This window comes from Phascolarctos cinereus, unplaced genomic scaffold, assembly GCF_003287225.1.
Source record: "Phascolarctos cinereus isolate Bilbo 61053 unplaced genomic scaffold, phaCin_HiC Scaffold_4;HRSCAF=312, whole genome shotgun sequence".
Lineage (NCBI taxonomy): Eukaryota > Metazoa > Chordata > Mammalia > Diprotodontia > Phascolarctidae > Phascolarctos > Phascolarctos cinereus.
Window position 1 is genome coordinate 258,736,661 of NW_027555847.1, and position 23,305 is coordinate 258,759,965.

The following is a 23,305-nucleotide window of genomic DNA, read 5'->3' on the forward strand; positions in this document are numbered from 1 at the left end:
GGATAGAAATGTGGTGTTAGAACTCATATGCTCTTGGTTGTATTTATACATAACTTGAGGGTGAAAAATGAGAGCAGTTATGAATAAAAGAAAATACATTAAACAGAGAAAAGAAAGAGAAGAAAAAGGAGCAGTGCAAAATCTGAGTTAGAAGGCAGCGGTATGCAAGTTAGAAATATGTTAATTATTTTGATTTGGTAAGTCCATGACACGTGCCCTTTTGTAAATGTAGAAAAAAATAAATTCATCCAATGATATTACTCACATAAAATTGTTACAAAAGTGAAAATAATTGTAATTTCATGGTAGTCTTTTAAAATTCATTCCATAATGAAACTCAGACTATAAAATTCATGAAATAAATGAAAAATAATGAAAATAAAAATTTTAAAAACGTTTGCTAAAGATACAAAACAAATGTGAATCATTAAAAATATTAATTACAAGTGTCTCATATTTCAATCTTTAGTGATGAGAACATGATCTCTGAAGAAATATGCTTAGCCATGAACATTATTTTCAAAAAGGAAAAGAGAAAAAGAAAAAGTTTAAAGTAGCTGGCATTTAACCAACATAAAATATTGTGAATAATAGCTTGCATTGATGCTATACTTTAAAATGTTTTAAGTCATTATATCATTTTATCCTTATAATAACCTTACTGGGTTTATTATTCTTCTCAACTCCCCTAAGTACACAGAGACAAATAGGATTGTCCATGCACTTGAATTAATTATTTTTTTTCCCACTGTTTTAGCCATGTATTTCTGGGGTTTTTTTCCTGTAAAATGTTCTGTGTTTTCTGTAACTTATAAATATGATTTACACCTAGGGGGACAGCAGAGGGGCTGGTGGGGAGAAGGGAGGGAGAGGCCAAGGGGAATGGAAGGAACTGATGGGCCCCTCCTGTTTCTGCCAGGGAGGCAGGGCAGGGAGGCCCAGCCCATGCTGCCCTCTCAGCAGCCCAGCTCTACCACGGGAAAGGAGAGAAGCCCCACCCTGAGGACCCTCCTCCATAGTCCTTCCCACCTAGGTCTCCTAGAGCCTAGAGCCCCTTCCAGGAATGGGGAAAGGAGGCAGGGAGATCTGTCTTCCAGTTTTCTGAAGTCTTTCTCCGAAAACCCGAGTCTCCCTGGCCAGGCCCAAGGTCTCCCCAGATCCTGGGGTCTCCCCCTCTCCTAGCCTTTGGGAGCCTCAGGCACCCTTCCTCCTGCCCTGCCCTCCCTGGAGCGGAGGGACGAGTGGGATGGGTGGTGTGATGGGCTCAGCCGATAGAATGCCAAAGCCGCACTGGAACTTGTTCTTTCGATGATGATTGAGGAAGGCACCCTCGGCCGGTATCAGGGGCAGGGTGGCAGCTTCTTCTCCAGGGTGGCCCCTATGATCCAGTTACTGTCCATGGAACTTCTGAAGAGGAGGTTGGCCTTGGGGGGTAGCCGAAGGAGACGCTAGTGTCCTGCATTCGGGCGCTGGCTTCAAACTCCACCCCAACTTGAAGCTGTTCACTGGCTTTGTGGTAATACCTCGCATGTGCTCCCGGCTGGCCCACAGGCAAGGTCTCCAGCCAGTTGGGTGCTGTGTACTTCCCTGCCAGAGACATGACCGTGCCTTCCTCTCCTGGCCTTCAGCGATAAACCAGCTCCCCGCCCAAGGCAAGTGATGCTCTGAAGTTAGTGAGCCACGAGGGTCCCTGAGCCCACCAGTACATCGGGGTTCCCAGGGTCCCCGCGGCCATGAAGTCGGAGCCTCAGTACTCTCCGTCCACCTGCCAGTTCACAAACTTTGACTGCTGGGTCTGCAGTGCCATCTTGGATTGGAGGCCAGGCCCCACCTGGTGGATCACCCGGGCATTGAGGCTCCCGCAGCTGTCCATGTCTCCCGCCCAGCACCGGGAAGGCCTCTGTGGGACTAGCTGCTTGGTCCCTATGTATGTGACCCCAAAGTGGGGGCTGGAGTCTTCAATCGTGCTGAGGGCCACAGAATTAGTTCCTGAGGCCCTTATTCACCGTGAGCTTCACGCCCTCCATCTGCACTGGGAACAGTTCCTTGCACTTGCGGTGGCACTCCCTGAAGGTGCCCGGGTTGGGCAAGCAGCAGCAGGCCACAGCAGCAGGCCTCATCCTCCGGCCTGCTGCCCGGGACTCCTCCACGGGCGCCAGACACCGTGCTCAGGCCGTCCATGGTGGGGCAGTGTGAAGCCGGATGGCGGTGCGGCCACGAGGCCCGCCCCAGACTTGGGGGAAGCAGGAGCGGCCCCGCGAGCTGGCGGCCCACATGTTGCGCATGATCACTGCAACGGCTCCGGCTCCTCCCGGCTTCCGCTCTGCACCCGAACCCCTGAATTAACTATTTCTTAAGACTTGAGCCAAAACCGCCCTTGCACGTGCCTGGGAATGTATGATTAAAATCCCTCATTGAGGAAGGGGTCAGAAATTTTGGACTAGCTTGCAGGACCAGAATAAATTTTAAATGACAAAATTAAGCTGAGAGGTGAGAGGCCTAACGCTGTCCAAAAGCAGGATTTGGCACCAGCGTGAAGTAGGTTTAGAAGTATTTCTGATAGAAGCTCAAAGTATAAAATTAATTAAATAAATAGAAAGCAAATCAAAAAGAGGACACAAAATTGAAGCCAACTGAGGAAAACAGAAATGAGCTGAATAGGAAGAAAGAAACCATATATATGATTTGATGGGGTTTCAACTGATTTAAAAAAAAAGGCAGAGCTTGAATTTGGGAAGAAGAAATTTGGGAGAAAATAAGAAAAACCGGAAAAGACTAATGTCTACGTCCAAATTTTATTTCTGACTACCCTAAGAAGATTGAAAAAGAAGGAGCAGGATTGCCGGAGCGCCTGCATCCCGGGCTGTGGTCTGATGCGGGCAGAGTGTGAAGAGAGAAAGAATCACGGGCCAGGTTAGAGCAGTGAAGAACAAACTCTGTTTATTGATCTGAGGGCTCAGGCTTATATAGTACTGGACCAAGCAATAGTAACATTATTATTCGTGAAAAGTATAAATCTAATTAAGTGATTTCCTTACTTCCTTGTACCTTGTCTGTTACATTCTTTCCTGCTTCCTGTCCTGTACCCCATCCGTTTCCTCCCTTCCTGCATCCTGTTCTCAAGAGACTGAACAGGGGGGTGGTGAGCCAACATCCTGACTTTCACAAGTGTCAGGCTTAGTACAAGCTGCAGATAAGACCCGGGCTGGCCTAAGCCTTCCAACTCCCCAAAGCTGGCCCTCTACACAGGATCAAGAATAAAAGAGCAAATAATAAATACTTGAAGCAGACTCATGGAGAAAGAAAAGGGAAAAGTAGTTGGTAATGCAAGATATGTAAGAAAATGGAAGTGTAACAAATTGGAAGATAAACCAAATTGATAGAGTAGAATGTTGAGAGGCACATGTAAGTAAAACGAATAGCAATTGTGTGGAAGATGAGAAGGGAGATAGAACCTCAATTTATTAAAATAAAACAAAGGAACTTGAGTAGATCTGTCAAATTATTAAGAGGTATCTACTGACTTTAAAGTTCCTTAAAGGTCAAGTACAAGCATTAATAAGTAGCTCAATAAAACAAGACTGCTAATCTAAATCTATGAATATCTGGATTGTTACAGAGAGAGAGAGAGAGAGAGAGAGAGAGAGAGAGAGAGAGACTTACATTGAGTTTTCAGTGTTTATATTTCTGCCATAACCAAGGGTTTATAATCTATGTTCCAAAGAGAAGATATTCTCCTGAAAGAGGAGGAGAAAGGACTCATGGAATACATCTTCATATTCCAGATTGTGAAAGGCAATGAAATATTTCCAAAGGAAATAAGAGCAGAGCTTCAATATCAAACAAAGACTATCTGAGCTAGAGAAGGTAAGACAATCCATCTTAAAGGGTTAAAGAAAGGAAAAGTAAAACAGTGGAAGAAGGGAAAGAAAAAAGACAAGAATATTCATTTTAAAAAAATGAAGCTCTTCCTGGATTCTACAAAGAGGAAACTATTGCTTATTCTTCAAAGAGTGACATAATATATCCACAGAAGCTATAACATAAAAGATCATACAATAAAAGTTAAATGAAGTGATGACCAGCATTCTCTCTGCTTTAAATATGAGTTAATTCCATTCGCATTCACTGTTACTACATGATTTTTATTTATTACCCCTTATCACCGCTTCTTATACTTTTTTCTTCCTAACTCCTAGCATCTTCAAAAAGATGTTTATCAGCACTAAGAATCTATAATTGGAGTGACATTTCTATTTCTCTTCTATTTTATTTTTCACTAAACTCAGATTCTGATATTTTGTTCTTAATTTTTTTTTTGGCTTGATAGATTTTTGTGATCAGCCCTATCAACAAGCTAGAGTCTGTTTTTCTGGAAATTATTTCCTCTTCAAATATATTCTCCCCCTTAAAAATCAAGTCCTTTTCCCATATCTTCACTCTTTTCCCCATTTAACTTATTGTATTCTATACTACTGTGTGTGTGTTCAACACTTCTTTATCTAATAAGAATGAAGACATAAAATCCTTGTCTCCACAACCCTCTTCTTTGATGTTTATAATCTCTTCTCATGTAATCCACTTATGCAAAATTATACATTTTTTAATTTTCTTTATTTTTTCCTAATGTTTCCTTTTCTCCACTCCTTAAAACAACAAAATAATACAAACTAACATCTGGATTCTGTGTTTGTCATATTTAATTAATTCCCTGTGATACATGAAAACATTAGTATTTTGAAGAGACACTTGACTCTTTTTTATTGGAATGTCAAAACTTCAACATTATTTAGTCCCTTCTAATGGCTCAAATTTATTTTTCTTTCTAGATTTCTCTTGACTTCTGATCTGTCATGGTTTTCAAAGAATCTGATTGTTCTTGCACATTGTCAGTCCATAAATATTTTATAAAGCATTGCAAATAGAAAAAAAAGCACAAACATTGTTTTCCAGATTTTAGTCTTTTTACTTTATTCAAATATTTATTGTTATCTCTTGGAGTCAATGAATTCTGATTTTTCCAGTCTTTTTTTTCAGGATATTTATGACTTAGGTAAGAATTTCCATCATCTTTTCTAAACTACTTGTTATATTTTTAGTTCTTTTCCTTCCAAAGTCTCATTTTTTTTTACTTTATTTATTAGTTACTCTTATAATTACAGGTGGCCAGTCCTTTTTTTTTATCCCTCTGATGCTTTGTTTGTATTTGTTATAAGTTTATTCTTTCCTTCTAGGTTTATCCCTTGATTTATCTCTCACAACACAGCATTTCTTCATAGTATTTAATTTTATTATCAGCCTCATTTCTTGGATTGGAATTTTGTGTTCAGGCTAGTCCCTGTCAACACTTTTGGATGGGTTAACTAGGCTTTATTTTGTCTTATTCCCTGTGAATTCTCTATGCTATTGCAACTGTGGATCAGGATAAATTTGTTGGCTCAAATCCCTACCGTTTGATTCAATCTCTGACTTCTCATTTTCCTGGTGGGCCACTGCGGGTTCAAGTCTTGACATTTCTTTTTCCTTCTCACTGTGGGATCTTCATTCAAATAGTGGTTCATTTCCTTTCTGTGGTCCTGCCAACCCTCATGGGATTTTGCTGATCAATGGTCTCAGGCCTCCTGAACAGATTTCTGAGCACTGGTAGCCAGGTCCTGGGATTGTTGGCCTCATCTCATGCTGTGGATCTCAGTGTTCTGAGTAGTGCACAGCTATGCCCTGTCTGTCTGCACAGCGATTTATCTGAGCTATTTCTTTCTCCCACTTTTGTTTTTACAAGCTAGAACTAAGATATTTTTAGGTACCTTGTTGAGGTAACTGTCCTTTGTCTGGTACAATAGATCACTCAGAGCCTGAGGGTTTAAAGATATAGTTTATTTTTTTTTACTAAAATGTATATTCTAATATCCTCAAATAGAAGTAGTTTTCAAGGTGACTGAAAAGGAGTCCAGAGGACAAAAAACTAAAAAATATCCCTGTTAAAAATGTAAACAAGTAGTCGGCAAAGAGTTTTCCTGGGGTCTCAGAAGATCCTGGCCAAAATCTTACAACTAGTTTTATATCCTACTTGCCCAAAGTGCACACAGCTGGGTCCCAGATCAATTCATTTGGGAGCAAAGTTAACCCCAACTGCCCCAGATTGGCATCATAGTTTCATGGATTGCAACAGTGCTAGCTAGTATAGTTAGTGTTTTGGGGGTTACCTTGTGCTTCCCCAGTTCCAGAGAGCCCATTATACACCTGATTATTGGAGTAGCACTGGCTTGTGATATCCCTGTTTAGAACAATGTTTGATTTTAGATCCATCAAGAGGAACTCACATTGTCTCCTCATCTCTTCCCGACTCTACTAGTTTCCTACTAAGTTACCAGAGTCTCTACTTGTTGCCATGATGTAACATCTCTGCCTGCCTCCACTAGCTTTTGATTGTCTTTCTGGGACTTAGAGTCCCTAGTTCTGAGACTGATCAGTTTAGTATTGATTGGAGTTAACCCTCACCCCTCCCCATCATCATCATCTCTTTCTCTCTCAAATTTCTCTTTTCATAATATTTCTGGGCTGCTGCCTTTTTCCAATACTTGTTGAAATTTCTATTGGAAAACTGTTCTCTATAACCTTTCAAATTGCCTTCGTAATCAGAAGTCCTCACTGAACTAGTGAACTAGTAACAAAAATTTTGAATGCCCCTTTCCCCTTGACATTTTTTCCCCTGAAGTCCCTGCTGGATGATTTCTTCTATTCTGACTAGGAACTGCTTTGCCTTTCTAATAAATTTGAATGTAGATAGGCATTCCTCAAGTATTTTCACTTTCTCCTCTAGCAGGAAGATAAAATTCAATTTATATTAAAAATAAAGTATATATCTGGCAGGACAATAAATATAGCATATAACTATACATCATCAGAGAAATTCATACGATGTTCATAATTCTGGAATCTCACAGTGCCTTGTACATAGTAGGCACTTAATAAATCTTTAATGATTGACATAATAGGCCAAAACAAATACTTGTTTATTGATTGATTGACCTACTTTCCTTAGTTACTGCCATTCAGTAATGACTATGGACTCTATCTTTGTTGCTCAAAGATCACTTAATTCATCAGTTCAACAGTGGTAAATTAACGTGCTAGTTTTCCATGGGCCCTGAGATAATAAATTTTCTCTGTTTTTCTTTGTTTTTCAATTTGATGGATGTGAATCAACAATTTTGAGTGTTATGATTTATATTTCATTATTAGTGATTTTAATATCTATATTAGATACGCATGCATATGTGTGATTGCTTTATTTTCTTTATTTAAAAAACATTTATACCTATAACCTGATTTGCATCATGCATGTCCACAATCAATTTACATATTGTGCTTTGCAGTCTTTAACTGCCTTCTAATGATTGGCTGACAGAAGTACAGGTGGCTAGACTTTTGTCAGATAAGCTATACTTTTTCAAATATATAAAAATGTGATGAACTCTTGTACTCTCTCACTTGTACTCCTGAACCATAATACAGGAAGAGTGAGAAAGAGATTTTCCCTTCTCTCCCATCCCCTTCCTTCTACCAAGAGCAGCTACTTGTGATGAACAGAAGACTATTATGAGCTGCCTATAATAAATATTAGATTAAATAAAGTATTTACTAAGACCTTACCTTTTGCCAAGGAGCATTTACCCAGGGAGCATTTATCCTGGGAGCCAGAGGCAGGGGAAGTCTTGAACTCAGGGCCATCTTCTTTCCTTATTCCTTTTCTAATAAAAGAGAAAAGATTCATCTCTCTTCTGACTGGACATACAGTATATTAAAGTCAAAGACTTCAAAATTTCAATAAATATAAATAAATTAATAAAATATTTGTAGTAGCACTCTAATGTGATAGCAAATAACTGAAAAAAACTGGGTGTCCATTGTTTGAGAACCATGAGAACATACTTACTTTGTCAAAGATAGAACAAACTGCAGGTAATTGATAGAACTGCTATAGAAACATATGGTAGTGTGGGCATATGCTTACCTATTCAGTGAAATAGAACTTGAGAATGGACTTTCCCAAACTTTGTGTTTACCTCATGGGTAGTTCCAAGTTTAAATGTTTCCAAGGTTGAGAGTTTTCAAGAGTTTGTTTGAGACAGGTGCTATCTTGCTAGAGGGAACATAAATTATTCAACATCATAATTCTTGAAGAAGGAAAAGAATTGACAGCATGACACTTGTAGTTACAGGATTGGATCAATTTAATGTGGCTTAGAAGATGTGTCTCTTGCTATTATCCCTTACTTTTTTTTTCCCCATGAGTTGTTTGAATAGTACATGAATAATATCAAGAGAGTTTTCTATTTCAATCCTCTGAGATCTTTCTCAATATAGATCTAAATTCTAGAACATTTTATATGTTTATGCATCTATTCCTAGGCTTCCTTGGATCTTATGTCTTACACAGTTTCTGGGTAGGTGGCAAATAAAGGTTTTCTCACAGACACAAAGCCATTGAATTTTTATAACATTGAGTGCGTATTGAGGAGCTCATCTACATTTGCAGAAACCTAAACACAAGGTATAACTAAACTTTATTTTGGAGATTTCCTTGGTGGGGGGTGGGGTGGAGAGAGAGAGAGAGAGAGAGAGAGAGAGAGAGAGAGAGAGAGAGAGAGAGAGAGACTGTCATTAGACTAGGGACTCATTCCATGTAAGCTTCAGAGTCTTGGAAGGTGCCTTGAGACAACAGTTACTTAGACTTTGACTAGTCAACTATTAAGGATTAACTTGATGTTATTAATTTATGTTAATTCATTGTGGATTTGGAATGTTAAATTTTAATTCTTATTTTGGCTAAATTAATTTAATCCAACAGAAGTATATTTACTATATAATGTGTATGTGTGTGTGTGTGTATATATATATATGCCATTGTATGTATGTCAAAACTCATCATGCATAAAGAATGCTGTCCACTTGGAATCTACACAGAACATGCTTCACGATACTTATCCCCTTGACAAGTGTGTATCTTCTCGGTTTATGTCTCGCCTAATATTGAAAGTTAAAGTATGATTAAACAAAATTTTTGCTGGTTTTCTATCACAAATCTTATATGATCTTAGTATGTGTATGGCGGGAGGTAACTAGAATTTATTAAGCACCTGTTATGTGTCAGGATACAGCCAATTTGCACAGCAGATAGTGGAAAACCTGAGTTCAAATCTGGTCTCAGACATTTGGCAGCCATGTGACCCTGGGCAAGTCACTTAACCCTGTTTGTCTCATTTTCCTCATCTATAAAATGAGTTGGAGAAACTACTCTAGTATCTCTGCCAAGTAAAACCCAAATGGGTGCATGAAGAGTCAGACACAACTGAAACAACTAAACAGCAATGTGTCATGAACTGTGCTAATTGCTTTAAAAATATTATCTCATTTGATCCTCACAACCATACTGGGAAATGGGTGCTATTATGAAACTCATTTTACAGTTGAGGAAACTCAGCCAGAAGATAAGCAACTTTAGTAAACTTCTGAGGCTGGATTTGAACTCAGATCTTCCTGACTTCAGGCTCAGGACTTTATCCATCGTTCCACAAATTGTTTGAGAAAAAAACTTAACAAAGTTAAGGGAACAAAGACAATAGATAGTGGGATTTTGCATTTTCTATGCTCCTTAGTCAATTGTGTGACTATGGAAGTTCTTTTTGTTGTGGTAAACAAACATGTCATAAGAAAACTATGTAAGTGCTAATGTTACAGGACAAAAAAGCAATAATGCATGTAGGGTAGAAATAATAAAGGAAGTCTTCTTGGAGTAGGATAGTTAGGAATGTTTGCAAAGGAAATAATCAAGACTGAGTATTAAGAGTAAGAAAAGGCATAGCAGTAAGGAAAGCATATGTTCAGGGATGGTAGTGGAATCCATATGATTATTATACTTTATTAAGAGAAACATAAGTGGGGTTATTGAAGTATGAGAAGGGGTGAAAAAGGAACTTGTGATTATAAGCCTTTTACAGCCTTTGAAACTCAATTTATCAGAATACAAATCATAGTACATTCTTGAGTAGGTAACAGACATGATAAAAATGTTGGGCAAGAAAAGTCAACTTAGCAATTGTATGCAGAACATCTATTTCTTGAGATCAATAGATAAAATTCCCGTCATATATAAAAGCAAGCTGTGTAACAACCCATTCCTTTAATTCATCTCATTTCAACTCTATTTTTCTTTTCAACGGAGGTGAAAAAGAAAGAACCCTTCCTTTCACTTCTGCCTTCCAGAATAGTGTTGTGTATCTAATTACGACAATTAAGAGAGTCTGGAGGAGTGGAAGACAGAAAGGAAAAAAAAGAACATATAACCTTTTTTATTTTTTTGTTGTGATTAAGTAGGATGTAAACCCAATGAAGAAAAATAGTACTAACTCAATTTTCCTTTTTGTGGTCTATTTATCTTAAATTTAGTGTTTTATTTTCTCCAATTACATGTAACAAGAATTTTCAATTTTCATTTTTAAAATTGAGTTCCAAATTCTCTCCCTCTTTCTCTACCCCTCTCATTGAGAAGGCAAGCAATTGGATATAGCTTATACATGTGTAGTCATGTAAAACATGTTTCCATATCAGTCATGCTTAAAAGAATTCAAAGGCCAAAATTTAAAAAAAAACAAGAAATATGAAGTAAAAAAAAAAAGTATGTTTTAATCTGTATTCATACTCCATCTGTATTCGGATGGTATTCAGACTCCATTTTGTGTTATCCTGACTGTAACTTCATGATATTTGATATTCATAGCAGCTCTTTTTGTGGTGGCAAAGAATTGGAAACTGCAAGGATGCCCATCAATTGGGGAATGGCTGAACAAGTTGTGGTATATAAATGTAATGAAATACTATTGTGCTATAAGAAATGATGAGCAGGCTGACTTTAGAAAAACCTGGAAAGATTTGTATGGTCTGATGCTGAGTGAGGTGAGCTGTACCAAGAGAACATTGCACACAATAATAGCCACGTTGTGCAATGACTAATATTGATAAACTCAACCCTTTCCAGCAACACAAGGATCTAAGACATTTCCAAGGGCCTTGTGATAGAAATGCTCTCCACATCCAAAGATAGAACTATGGAATTTGAATGCAGATCGAAGCATACTATTTGCTATTTTTTTTTCTCTTCTGTTGAGTTTTGTTTCCTCTTTCTTGTGGTTCCTCCTACTGGTTCTAATTCTTACTTACCACATTACTAATGTGAAAATATGTTTAATAGGAATGTATATGTATAGCCTATATCAGATTGTGCACCATCTTGGGGAGGTTGGTGGGGAGGAAGGGGGAGAAAAATTTTCAGCTCAAAAGCATATGGAAGTGATTGTTGATAAATCAAAATAAATTAATATAAAAAAACATTAAAGATATTTGAATTGTTTCTTTTTGGTTGCTTGCGATATTTTCTCCTTGACTTAGGAACTCTGTAAATTGGTTATCATATTTCTGGGAGTTTACATTTTGGGATCTCTGTTAGGAGGTGATCAGTGGATTCTTTAAATTTCTATTTTATGCTCTGGTTCTAGAATATCAGGGCAGTTTTCCTTGATGATTTCTTGAAATATAATGTCTAGTCTCATTTTTTTTATATGGCATTCAGGAAGTCTAACAATTTTTAAATTATCTCTCCTTGATCTACTTTCTAAGTCAGTTGCGTTTCCATGGGATAGTTTAGGTTGTCTTCTAGTTGTTAGGCTTTTTTTTCATTCTTTTGGTTTTGTTTTATTGTTTCTTGATGTCTCATAGAGTCATTAGCTTCCCCTTGTTCAATTTTAGTTTTTAAAGAATTATTTTCTTCAATGAGCTTTTGGACCTCGTTTTTCCATTTGGCAAATTCTATTTTTTAATTAGTTTTTTTTTCAGTGAATTTTTGTGCTTCTTTTTTCCATTTTACCAATTATGCTTTTCAAAGTACTCTTACTCCTAACTAGATTTTTGTACCTTTTTATGCATTTAGCCTATTCTGCCGTTTAAGGTGCTATTTTCTTTAGTAATGTTTTTTGTGTCTCCTTTCTCAATTTCTTGAGTCTTTTTTCATGATTTTCTTGCATCATTCTTATTTCTCTTCCCATTTTTCCCTCTGCCTCTCTTACTGGATTTTTAAAATCCTTTTTGACTTCTTCCATGGCCTGAGATATATTCATATTTTTTTCTGATGCTGTATATGTAGTAGTTTGACTTTACTGTCTTCTGAGTGTGTTTTGGTCTTCCTTCTCATTACAGTAAATTTCAATAGTTACAATTTTTCTGCTGATTGCTCATTTCCCCTACCTGTTTCTTGATTTTTAGCTTTTTGCTAAAGTGGGGCTCTGCTTCCAGGGTGGAGGGTGCACTGTCCCAAGCTTCAGAGGTTTTATGCAGCTATTTCCAGAGATACTGCTAAAGACATATAAGTTTTCTGTTCTTCCAAGGTGGTATGATCTAAGGAGAAGTGTGTCTGCTACTCTCCTGTCCTGTGTTCTAGTCTGTGAATGACCACAAGCACTCTTTTCTGCCCTGGACCTCTGAAGAGAGTGCCCACTCTCTTGTGGTCCCAAGTTCTGCTCTGCTACTGCTCGTCCTTGCATTGCGATTGCTAGCTAGGACTCTGACCATTATCTGAGTATAGGCAAAGCAACAGATTCCTGCCCCAAGTGTCAGGAAAGAAACCCCTGTCTTCTGACCAGTTTTTTGAGCCCTTTACTCTAGGTGTGCTGAGAACTCTGGAAGCAACTGCTGCTACTGATCCAGTCACTCCTAAGACCTGGTTTGCTGAAGCCAGGTCTTCACTGGTGCAGCCTGTACTGGACTGTACTCTACTCTCACCCCAGTGCAAAAGACTTTTCCTGCCAAACTTCCAAGTTGTCTTGCACTGGGAAATTACTTTTCGTCATCTTTGTGTGTGTTCTAACACTCCATAATTTGTTTTAGGGCACTGTTTAAATGTCTTTGGAGGGGTTTTAGGGAGAGCTCCCTGCCTTCTCTCCACCACTTTGGCTCCACCCTCTCAATTTACCTTTTCAGAAGGAGTGTGTCTATTAAATGCCAATGGCTTACGTAATTTCTAAATGTGGAAAAAGTCAAACCACTTTATAAGTACTGTAAACGATAAATAGCCTCTCCTACACCTACTTTGAGGCTTCTATTTTTCCCTCTTCGATCTTGGATCTCTTAACAGGACAATGGCTGGCTTTGGTACAAACCAGTAGGATATGCATTGCCAAGGGGCTGATTTGCTTCTAGTCCATCTGCCTGAATGAACATTTGGGAAATCACAGTAAGAGAGAGTGTGCTTGAGTTGGCAGGACTGTCACTGATTGTCTAACATGGTAATTCAGCACAATGCTTATCTCTAACTAAAAAGTTTTGGCCATGGAGGAAAGGGTTCATAACCACAATGCTACTTTCTAATTCAATGATGATTTTTAGACAGATTTGCAAAATTTCATTTGGATTTTTCAGGTCATACAAACTGGGTACAATATTACCCAACTAACAGAATAATTAAATATGTGATTATGCAGGTATTATCCAGCCAATTTATGGATTATCAGGGTCCTCTAGTCTCGTTTTTCCCTCATTCTCCCAGTCATTTTGTTTCTCTTCAGCATTTATACCAGAGGATAAACATAATTAGGAAATATGATAGTGAAACCCCTAGATTATAATTCCAAGACAGTTAAGACTATTTGAATAAAATAGCCTAAGAAATGTATTGTTTTACCTAGGTGTGACCCATATGCTGTGACGCACTGAAAAAAAATTAATTTTACAACTTTCATCATTTAGTCTTATACCAGGTATGTTAATATAATTTCATAATAATCAAACTTAAACTCTCTGGAAAAATAATTATTTTTCATTTCCTCCCCTTATAAAGAAGTAAGACATCCTTTAAAATCTAGGGTGATTGTAAGCTGCCAATACCAGAGTTATGATATGGCAAAAGGCCTAGCTTCTATTGGTCCCTGAAAGAAATGAAATCTCCTGATTGGGAATAGAAGAACATTGCTAAGGCAAGGTCTTTGGAAAAGTGGAGAAGGGATTCTTTAAAAGACTTTAGCTGACATTTAAGTGAATTTTTTCTAACAAATATTTTGGCTACAGGGGACATCACATAACTATGTTCACAAATAACCACAGGCTGATCTTTTCAGTAGGCTATTCAGGTCAGATAGGGTTGTGAGGGCAACTGCTCATTCCTTCATTAAAATGACGATATTCCTGTGGTGGATAACAAGAAATTGGTATGTAGGTAGGGTGAGCTGGTATTTGTTGGCTTCTTCTTTACTCTATGTAATGCGATAAATGGGGTGGGAAGAAATTCTACACACAATCCTTTATTTCTGCCAACAATGCTAAATATTTAAATACTTTTATTGTTTGTTTGCTCAAAATTTCTCAAATCAATCTTGTTGCAAAATTGTCAAAATAGTTTTTCTCCTCTTTTGTTTCCTTGTGAATGGTACAATAAAATAGATTTCTTTGGCTCCCATAAGCAGATAGTTCTTAATCCAAAGCCACTAGGCTACCACCTTCATTATAAATGATGCCAACTTTGATATAGGCCAGAAATAACACATTCACCATCTTCTTTAGGCAAGGTCATATAAAGTAATATATGCTCACATTTCCCTTTATCACATAGAAATTCTCTAATCATCTTTTAATCATCATTATAAAACACCTTGAGGTATTTCCATAGGTAGAGTGTTAAATAATTTCAACTTAATAGAGTGAGCATAATATCCATTTTATGTAGATGGTCTTTTCATATTAAATTAAATTTAACTACTCCCAACATTCTAGGTCTATTCTCTTGGTGGACACATTATATCCTAAATATAATTTAGCCTATCTTATGGATTTTTCAGTGTCCTTATATCAAAGGATTTAATTGTAAAGTCATTTTAAAAATCTCTACACATCAAATTACATTTATTGCACCCCAGTGATATTCATATTTCCTGTAGTTTCTTCCAATTTACTTCATGATTGGAGATTTTCTTCCTAATTTAATAGTAAAATATAATATAATTGGTCCCTTGAGCCATAGAAAAATGCAAAAGCATTTAAAGCCACAATATTGGTACAAACTTGGTATATGCTCAGTGAGTGATGCAATAGTTGTGCATATCAGGCTTGTTTCCTTCCTTTTTGCAACCTGCAGAAACAAAACTACAACTGACTAAACAATTACCAGCTAGGCAGTATAGTATATGATTTGGACACTAGGTGGTACTACCTTTAAGCCACCAGACAAGTGGTTTTCTCTACAAGTAAAAAGTCCAAGGTTATAGGCTTTATCAACAGCTGTGGTATCATTTGTTACTAAAGGGTACTTAACACTAGAATCCTCTGAAACCAATTCACCTCCCATCTCTCATTTTGACTTAGTGCCTCTGCCCCATAACCCCACCCATTTTGGGAAATCTCCTGATTTTGACTGAGACACTCATTCATAAACTCAGATGACTTATATTTTAATGTGAATGTGTTTTATTAAAAACAAAGTGTAATGGTGCCTTTGAGAGGAGCTGACTTCTAAAAATTTAGTTAAATTTGTCAACTAACAAAAATCTATTTTTTTCTCCTTTCCACCTTCTCACCCACCCCATTGTAAAACAAACAAACGAACAAAAAAAGGGCAGCTAGGTGGAGCAGTGGATAGAGCACCGGCCCTGAAGTCAGGAGGACCTGAGTTCAAATCTGGTCTCAGACCAAACACTCACACTTACTAGCTGTGTGACCTTGGGACACTTACTAGCTGTGTGACCTTGGGCAAGTCACTTAACCACAATTGCCTAAAAAAAAAAACAAAAACAAACAAACAAAAAAAAGATAAAAAATCTTTAGTGATAAAAATTCAGTGAAGCAAAACAAATTCCTCCCATTTGCCATGTCTAAAATTATACCTCACTTTGTACCATCAACCCATCATTTCTTGGTCAAGAGTGGGCAGCATGTTTTTCATAACTATTCTGGATTTTGTTTTTGATCATTTCATTGATAAGATTTTTTAAGTCTTTCAAAGTTATTTGTTTTTACAATGTTGTTATTGTATGAATTATTCTGTTTCTGCTCACTTTACTCTGCGTCAGTTCATACGCACCTTCCTAGGTGTCTCTGAAACTGTTCATTTTCTAATTTCTTATACCACAATAGCATTCCATTGCATTTATATAACATAATTTGTGCAGCCATTCTCCAACTGATGAACACCCCCTTTTTTTCCAGGTTTGCAAACATTTGCAAAAAAAGCTGTTATAATATTTATACATAAGTGTACTTTTCCTTTTATCCCTTTGTGGGATAGGCCTAATAGTGGTATCACAAAGTTAAAAGGAATAAAGTTTGGCAACTTTTTGAACAAAGGTCCAAATTGTTTTACATAATGGCTGGACATAATGTTCTACCAACAGTAAATTAACATTCCTGCTTTCCCAAATATTTGTCATTTTCTTTCTTTCTTAGTTTTTTTTCTTTTGATGAACTTTGTCAATCTATTAGATATGAGGTAGAATTTTAGAATCTATTTAATTTGTATTTATTTGACTAATAGTAATTTGAATATTTATAATGACTATTGGTACCTTGGACTTCACCCTTAGTAAACTACCTCTTCACATACTTTGATAAATTTCAGTTGTTTGCTTATATAATTTGGAAAGGAGACCTTTTAAAAAGAAACTTGCTACAAAAATGTTCCCTGAATTATCTATTTTATTTCTAATTTGAGCTTTATTGATTTTGTTTGCACAATTTTTAAAATTTGTTATAAAAATTAGTCATTTTATTTACTTTTTGTTCTCTATTCCTTGTTTGCTCAGAAACTCTTCTCATAATTGTAGATCTGAAGTTTCTTTCTTGCTTCTCTAATTCCTCTTTTTTAAATGACGTCAACCTTGATATCTAAGTTATGTACTATTTAGAGCTTATTTTGGTATTTGGTATGTGACTTTTCTATGTGCCTAGATTCTATCAGACTCTTTTCTTGTTTTCCTTGTCTGTTTTGTCTTTATCTAGATCAGGTACCAAAACCATATTTGTATCAAAGAAGGAATTTGGTAGGACCCCATTTTTTTCCCAACTTTTGAAGAGTTTATGTAATTTTAGAATTTTTAATGTTTGACATAATTTGTTTATAAATCCATGTGCATTTATTTTTTCCTTCCCTTTGGGAGTTTATTTATGGCTTGTTTAATTACCTTTTTTCTAACATTTGGTTGTCACTTTGTTCTGTTAATCTAGGGAACACATTTAAAAAAATATCAATTCATTTAGGCTACCATGTTTATTGACACATAATGGGGCACAGTAGTTCCTAGTGATTTTCTTTCTTTCTTTTTTTTATTTTTGTGACTTCACTTTTCCCCCTCTTTTTGATCCTGGTATTTGGTATTCTGCCTTAAAAATAGATAAAGATAGCTCAAGATTTATCTATTTTTTTTTCAAATCCCAGATCCTACTTTATATATTAATTCAAAGTTTTACGTATTTTATTTTGCTTTCAATTTTGTTAATCTCATATTTGATTTCAGAATTTTCATTGGTATTCAGATTGATTTTTGTTTTTAATTTGTTAGTGCTTTAATTTTCTTTGGAGTTTCATTTGCAATTTTTAAATCTGTTCTTTCTCTTTGTATTGATCAAAATGCTTAGTTATATAAAAAAAATTCCCAAGTACTACTTTGGCTGCATCCCAAAAGTTAGTATGTTCTGTCATTTTTGTCATATTTAATGAAACTTCTGTTGTTTAAATTATTTATTCTTTGACCCACCAATTCCTTAGGATTATATTATTAAGTCCTCAACTAACTTTTGTTGTTTCCTCTGTAGCCCTTTAATGATTACATTTTTATTACTTTGTGGCAGTAAAAGAAGTATTTAATAGTTGTACTTTTCTGCATTTGTTTGTGAGTTCTTATGCCCTAATACAGAGTGAATTTTGCATTGTTTGTATTACAAATTTACAACTTTTTGAAGTTGTAAAGATGTTATGCACAATTGAGAAATATTTCTGTTTCAACTTAGTAACTGCAGAGGACACAGACAAGGTGGTAGTGGGTTGGTGTGAAGCAGCCTCCCTGGCTTCTGTCAGAAGGTGTCCCAGCAAATGAGGACGCCCTTCCACAGCTCCATGTCCATCATGCACAGTAATGATTCTCAATGATTTGAATCAAGGGATGGATGAAGAATTGGAATGGGATAAAAAGGTCTTTTTGCTTAGAGATGGTGCCTACAAGCTCAGCAGAGTCTATGGAAGAAGCACAGAGACAAGAAAATATCAGACACAGTGATATCCAAAATGAGCTTTGCTGGCATTGCTGTAGAGGCAGATATGGCTGGATTGAGGTCTTTTTGTGAACTCATGACCTTCAATTTATCTATATAAACAACTGACCAGATTATAAACTCAGCTGCCAAGACTTAATGTATGTCAGGTAGACTTCAGCCTATGACCATTGTCTTCAGGGAACCTAATGGTTCTTCAGCTGATGTGTCTGCATAGCATTCACAGTGTTTTGCACCTTGATGTGGGCACTGTACTAGATTTAAAAGCTGTCAGGCCTTGGAGTTCAGACGATGCAAGAAGATTTATCAAATCAGCAATCTAGTATGATAATCTAATTGTGATGCTTGAAAATAAACTGATGTATGGAATTCTTTTTGAATTTCCAGAGGGAATTCAGTCAAAAGATTTCCTGATTCCTGCTGGAAAAACTAAAATAGAAAGGGAAAGAACCCACATTACATTGGTTTCCCACTCATGACCTGTTTGCCTTTGTATAGAAGCAGCAATCATACAAGCTAAAGAGAGAGTGGAATATGAGGTGATCCACTTACATATCATTGGACCAATGATATTGACCATCAAGTCAGCATGATGAAGACCAATCATCTCATAACTATTGAAGGAGGCTGGTCCCAGTTTGGGGTGGGAGCTGAGGTCTGTGGGTAGGAGGTCCCATGTTTTAATATCCTCTAGGTTCCTGACCTCTGTGCCACAGAGGCTGATGTTCCAATGCTTTATGTGAAAATTCTGAAAGAAAACTGCATTCCTCAAGTCAAGGACATGATCTTTGCAGCCAAGAAGACACTGAATGTCTAATTTGTACTTGACATTGAAGTCCCTGGGATTTCTTACATGTAATTATTGCTTCAGAGGCTAGGATGCACTGACAGTTCACGTTCATAATTGTACTTGTCTGGAGCTACAAGGCTTCTGGGTACCATCTTGTGTTAGGGAAGATGTCAGAGTACTTCAGGTAGAAGCTCTCCCACCATCTCAGTTTTTAGACCCTTGCTTTATTGTGTCTGTAACAATTAGGCTATTTCTGCTCCAAAGACAACTAATCAATACAATATATTTGCCTCCATTACCAGCAGCACAATACATTGGGGGTGCTGAAGGGTCTGCCTGACAATTAACTTATCTTTACAGAAAGAAAGCATGATCTGACGCAGTTGGGTTCTGATTTGATAAAGAGTAAAAGTCTTCTGACTTCAGTCCAAAAATATTTAATTGTCAGTTATCCAAAAATTCTTTTCATGTCCTTAACTTCTTTCTCCTTCAATTTTTAGTTAGATTTATTTAGTTCTGCAAGGTGTACAATTGGATTTTCTCATTATTTGGGTTTTATTGACTGTTTTTTTCCCCTGTAACTCATTTCTCATTTTTTAAAAAATTATTTAAATGTTTTGTTATTTGGTGTATATGTATTCATTATAGGTATTACTTTTTGTCTATAGTACATTTCAGCAAAACAATAGGCTTTTATGAAATTATGATTGCTACTACCAATTTTTTTTTAATTCTGCATAATAGATTTTGTTCCACTCCCTTAATTTAGCTTTATGTGAATCTTTGTTTGATGTATATTTTTTTGTATATAACATATATAATGTTGGATTCAATTTATTCTTCTCTCCATTTTTATGGATTAGTCAGTTCCATTCATATTCACAGTTATGAACATTAACTAAGCATTTCTCTCAATTCTGTTGTTACACTTTTTTCCTTCCATTTGCTTCCTGCCTCTTCTTTTCAAAGAGGATAATGAGAGAAGTGTGCTTACTATCAATGCTTCATTCTTGATATATTCCCCTGCCCTTTTTCTTTTTCCTTCATCCAGACCATAATCACAAGTTCTTATTCTTTCTTCCTTTCCTTTTAATCATTTTTTTTTCAGAATTAGTGTTAGAGTTTCTTTTGCTTATAACTAATCCTACCCTGAATCTACTTTCCCTCTTACTCTTCACTCTCACCCTCTTTACCCTCCTATTCCTGGGTTGAGTGAGATGAATTTTTGTACCCAACTCTGTGTGTATGTGTGTATTCTACACTCCTTTGCTCAGTTCAGATGAAAGTGAAGTTTGAGTGTTTTGCACTTTCTCCACCTCTTCTTTTTTATTTGTAGAATTCTATTTGCCAGCCACAATGATGTGAAATATTTCCCTCTACTTTTTTTTCCTGCTTTTTCCCTAGTATATTCCTTTGCCTTTGCCTTTCCTTTCTTCTTTTAAAATAATGAGATCTTAAAAACATTCCCAGACCCTTTGTCATATTTAACCTCACTTACGATCCTTGATATTATTAGGGTTCTAAGGAGACGCATATCATCTATGATAAAAGCATTATACTTTGCTTTCTCCTTCCCCTCCTCCAATTCTTTTGATTCTTGTATTGTCATTTTAAAGTTTTTATTTAGTTCTAATCTTTTTATCAGGAATACTTATAAATCTTCTATTTCATTTAAAGTTTTTTTTTCTTCCCTTATGATTATACTCAGTTTCACTGGGTAAATTATTCTTCATTGTAATCTATGCCTTTGGAAACTTTACATTTCTACCTCCCCATTCATTCATAGTGGTGGCTGTTAAATTGCGATTCTTACTTTGGTTCTTTGGTACTTTTAATCTTGTCTCCTTGACTGCTTGTTTTGTCAACAAGTTCTCTTCTGTTTGTGGAGGTAGGGGAAGGGTGGTGAATACTGGTAGTAATACAAACCAAAAAAAGAAACAGAAAATGGCTTCAATGAAACATTTCAGAAAACAAAGAGAAGAGACTTGAAGGAAGGTCAGAAGAATTCATAAATAAGCAGGGCAGATGTGTTACTATTGTGATGAATTTAATATGCATTTTTTAAAAATTATATGCAACAGAGGTTCATGGTTTCACATACATAATCCTCTTTTCTGTCTATTTTATATTGAAATATTTGTTGGTTGATTGTCATGTTCTTAACAAATAAATATCTTTATGAAATAAAATGTATTGAAATACGTAATGGTTTTATTGCATCAATTTTCTTGGTATTAATATTCAACAAGTTAACATTTCATATATATTTTCTTAGACTACTTAATATAAGAACATGATGTTATTAAAAGTCAGCGTTTTCAACATTTTTTCACTTAAAATAACTGCTTATATAATTATTATGGATTGGCTGGTCACTTTACCACTTAGAGCCTCAGTGCACTCATGTGTAAAATGAGAGCATTTGACTTGACAATCACTAAAAGCCTTTTCTTTTTTTGTTTTTTTTTTTGTTTGTTTTTGTTTTTTGGTTGGGCAGTGTGGGTTAAGTGACTTTCCCAGGGTCACACAGCTAGTAAGTGTTATGTGTCTGAGGCAGTATTTGAACTCAGGTCCTCCTGAATCCAGGGCCAGTGCACTATCCACTGTGCCCCCTAGCAGCCCCTTAAAGGCCTTTTCAATTCAAGATTACATGACCCTATGATCATACAATGCTATGAAATAAGTTCAATTAGAGTAACTTTCACCAAATATAAATATGTTATAGTTGAGTTGAATGACAATATCTTTATTCTGTCCTTTTCATAAATATTTGGCAATTGGGGGTAGAGTGTGGCAACAACATGTTTTAATGTCTATATTTAATTTTGGACACATTTTAATTTTTCATAAATATATTCCAATATTATAGATCACACATATATATGTCTTCATTTATGTACATATATATTGTGTGTATGTCTAGATATGTATATATAGATATGCATGTCTATATGTATACATATATACATACATGTATATATACATGTGTGTGTACATATGTACATATATATGTATATGTATATACATACTTCTGGTTTGATAGAAAATATGAAGGTAGGAAGCTAAGACTCCAAGAAATAACAAACAAAATCACCAGTTCACTTCCATATACATAGAAAAAATTTCAAGAAAAAAACCTTAGATCCTTAGAAGTTCTGTAAAAATGTTAAGCCTGGAAAGACCACATTCCAAGCAAAAGATTGATGCTGGGGAGATTATCCTTAAATTACCAAAACAGCAATAAAATGAAATTCTTATTTCTCTGAAGAGCCAATAAAATGGTAGTTAAGTAAAATTAAAAAAATGAAACAAAACTTTGCCAAGACTTTTGAATTCCCACTAGATTTTTTTTTCTTAAGTATCTCTCACCAAAGGAAATTTCTCCAATTAATGTCTTGTGAAAAGAAAGGAGTTAATTGTAGGATATACTGAAGTGATTCAAATAGGTAGGGAGGAAAAACAGAAATTTTTTTTTCTACAAATTAGAAATCATTCTACAGGTACAATCAACTTTGCTTGGTCCATGCACCAGCTACTTGTAATGACAATATTCTAAGAGAGTTCTCCAAAGTAATAAAAGCAATATAGACTTAGGAATCTTGGGAAATGTAGATGAATGGGAAATTCAATTCATTCCTTCATATGTTCCTATTGTATAAAAGAATGATTTGAACCCCTGAATTTTTAAATTTAGTGATTGTCCTGCTTTCCTGATTAAAAAAAAATCCTCTTTACAGCACACACTAGATAGGAATCTAAAAGTAGAGAAGGCAAGTTCTCTCAATATCAGTAAATATGCCACTACTATGGTAGAAATCAGCCTCGCAGTAGAAATAAATTGATTTCAGATGCCTCCAAGGTACCACCTTTTTCAGATTACTTGTCAGAAGCTTGAGAATTAGGATAGGTATTTTGTTCCACTTCATCTGATTAGTCAATTTTCACTGGCTTAGCTATTGTCAACATTTTCCTTTTTGAGAGTTTCTTAAAGTCTTGAAAATAAAATTGCCTTTCTGCAAAGTGACTTCCTTTAGCTAATGCATTTTAATATTGGCGGTACTCTTTTATTTATCAAAGAACCTTTGCTATAGTTGGTAATGAAACTGTATGTATGTATATGTATATATTATATGTAATATATGTACATATATATATTTCAATCCTTTCACACATTAACACTTTCCCAAATTAAATATTTAAATGGATCCATTT

The 23,305-nt window shown here is 35.9% G+C and overlaps 2 pseudogenes; one reads left to right on the forward strand and one right to left on the reverse strand.

Annotated features, from left to right (window-relative positions):
• Nucleotides 1-1,194: 1,194 nt before the first annotated feature.
• On the reverse strand, nucleotides 1,195-12,596 carry LOC110201170 (mitochondrial import receptor subunit TOM40 homolog pseudogene; annotated as a pseudogene).
• A 594-nt stretch (nucleotides 12,597-13,190) lies between these two features.
• LOC110201169 (pyruvate dehydrogenase E1 component subunit beta, mitochondrial pseudogene) lies at nucleotides 13,191-19,120 on the forward strand (annotated as a pseudogene).
• The last annotated feature ends 4,185 nt before the right edge of the window (nucleotides 19,121-23,305 follow it).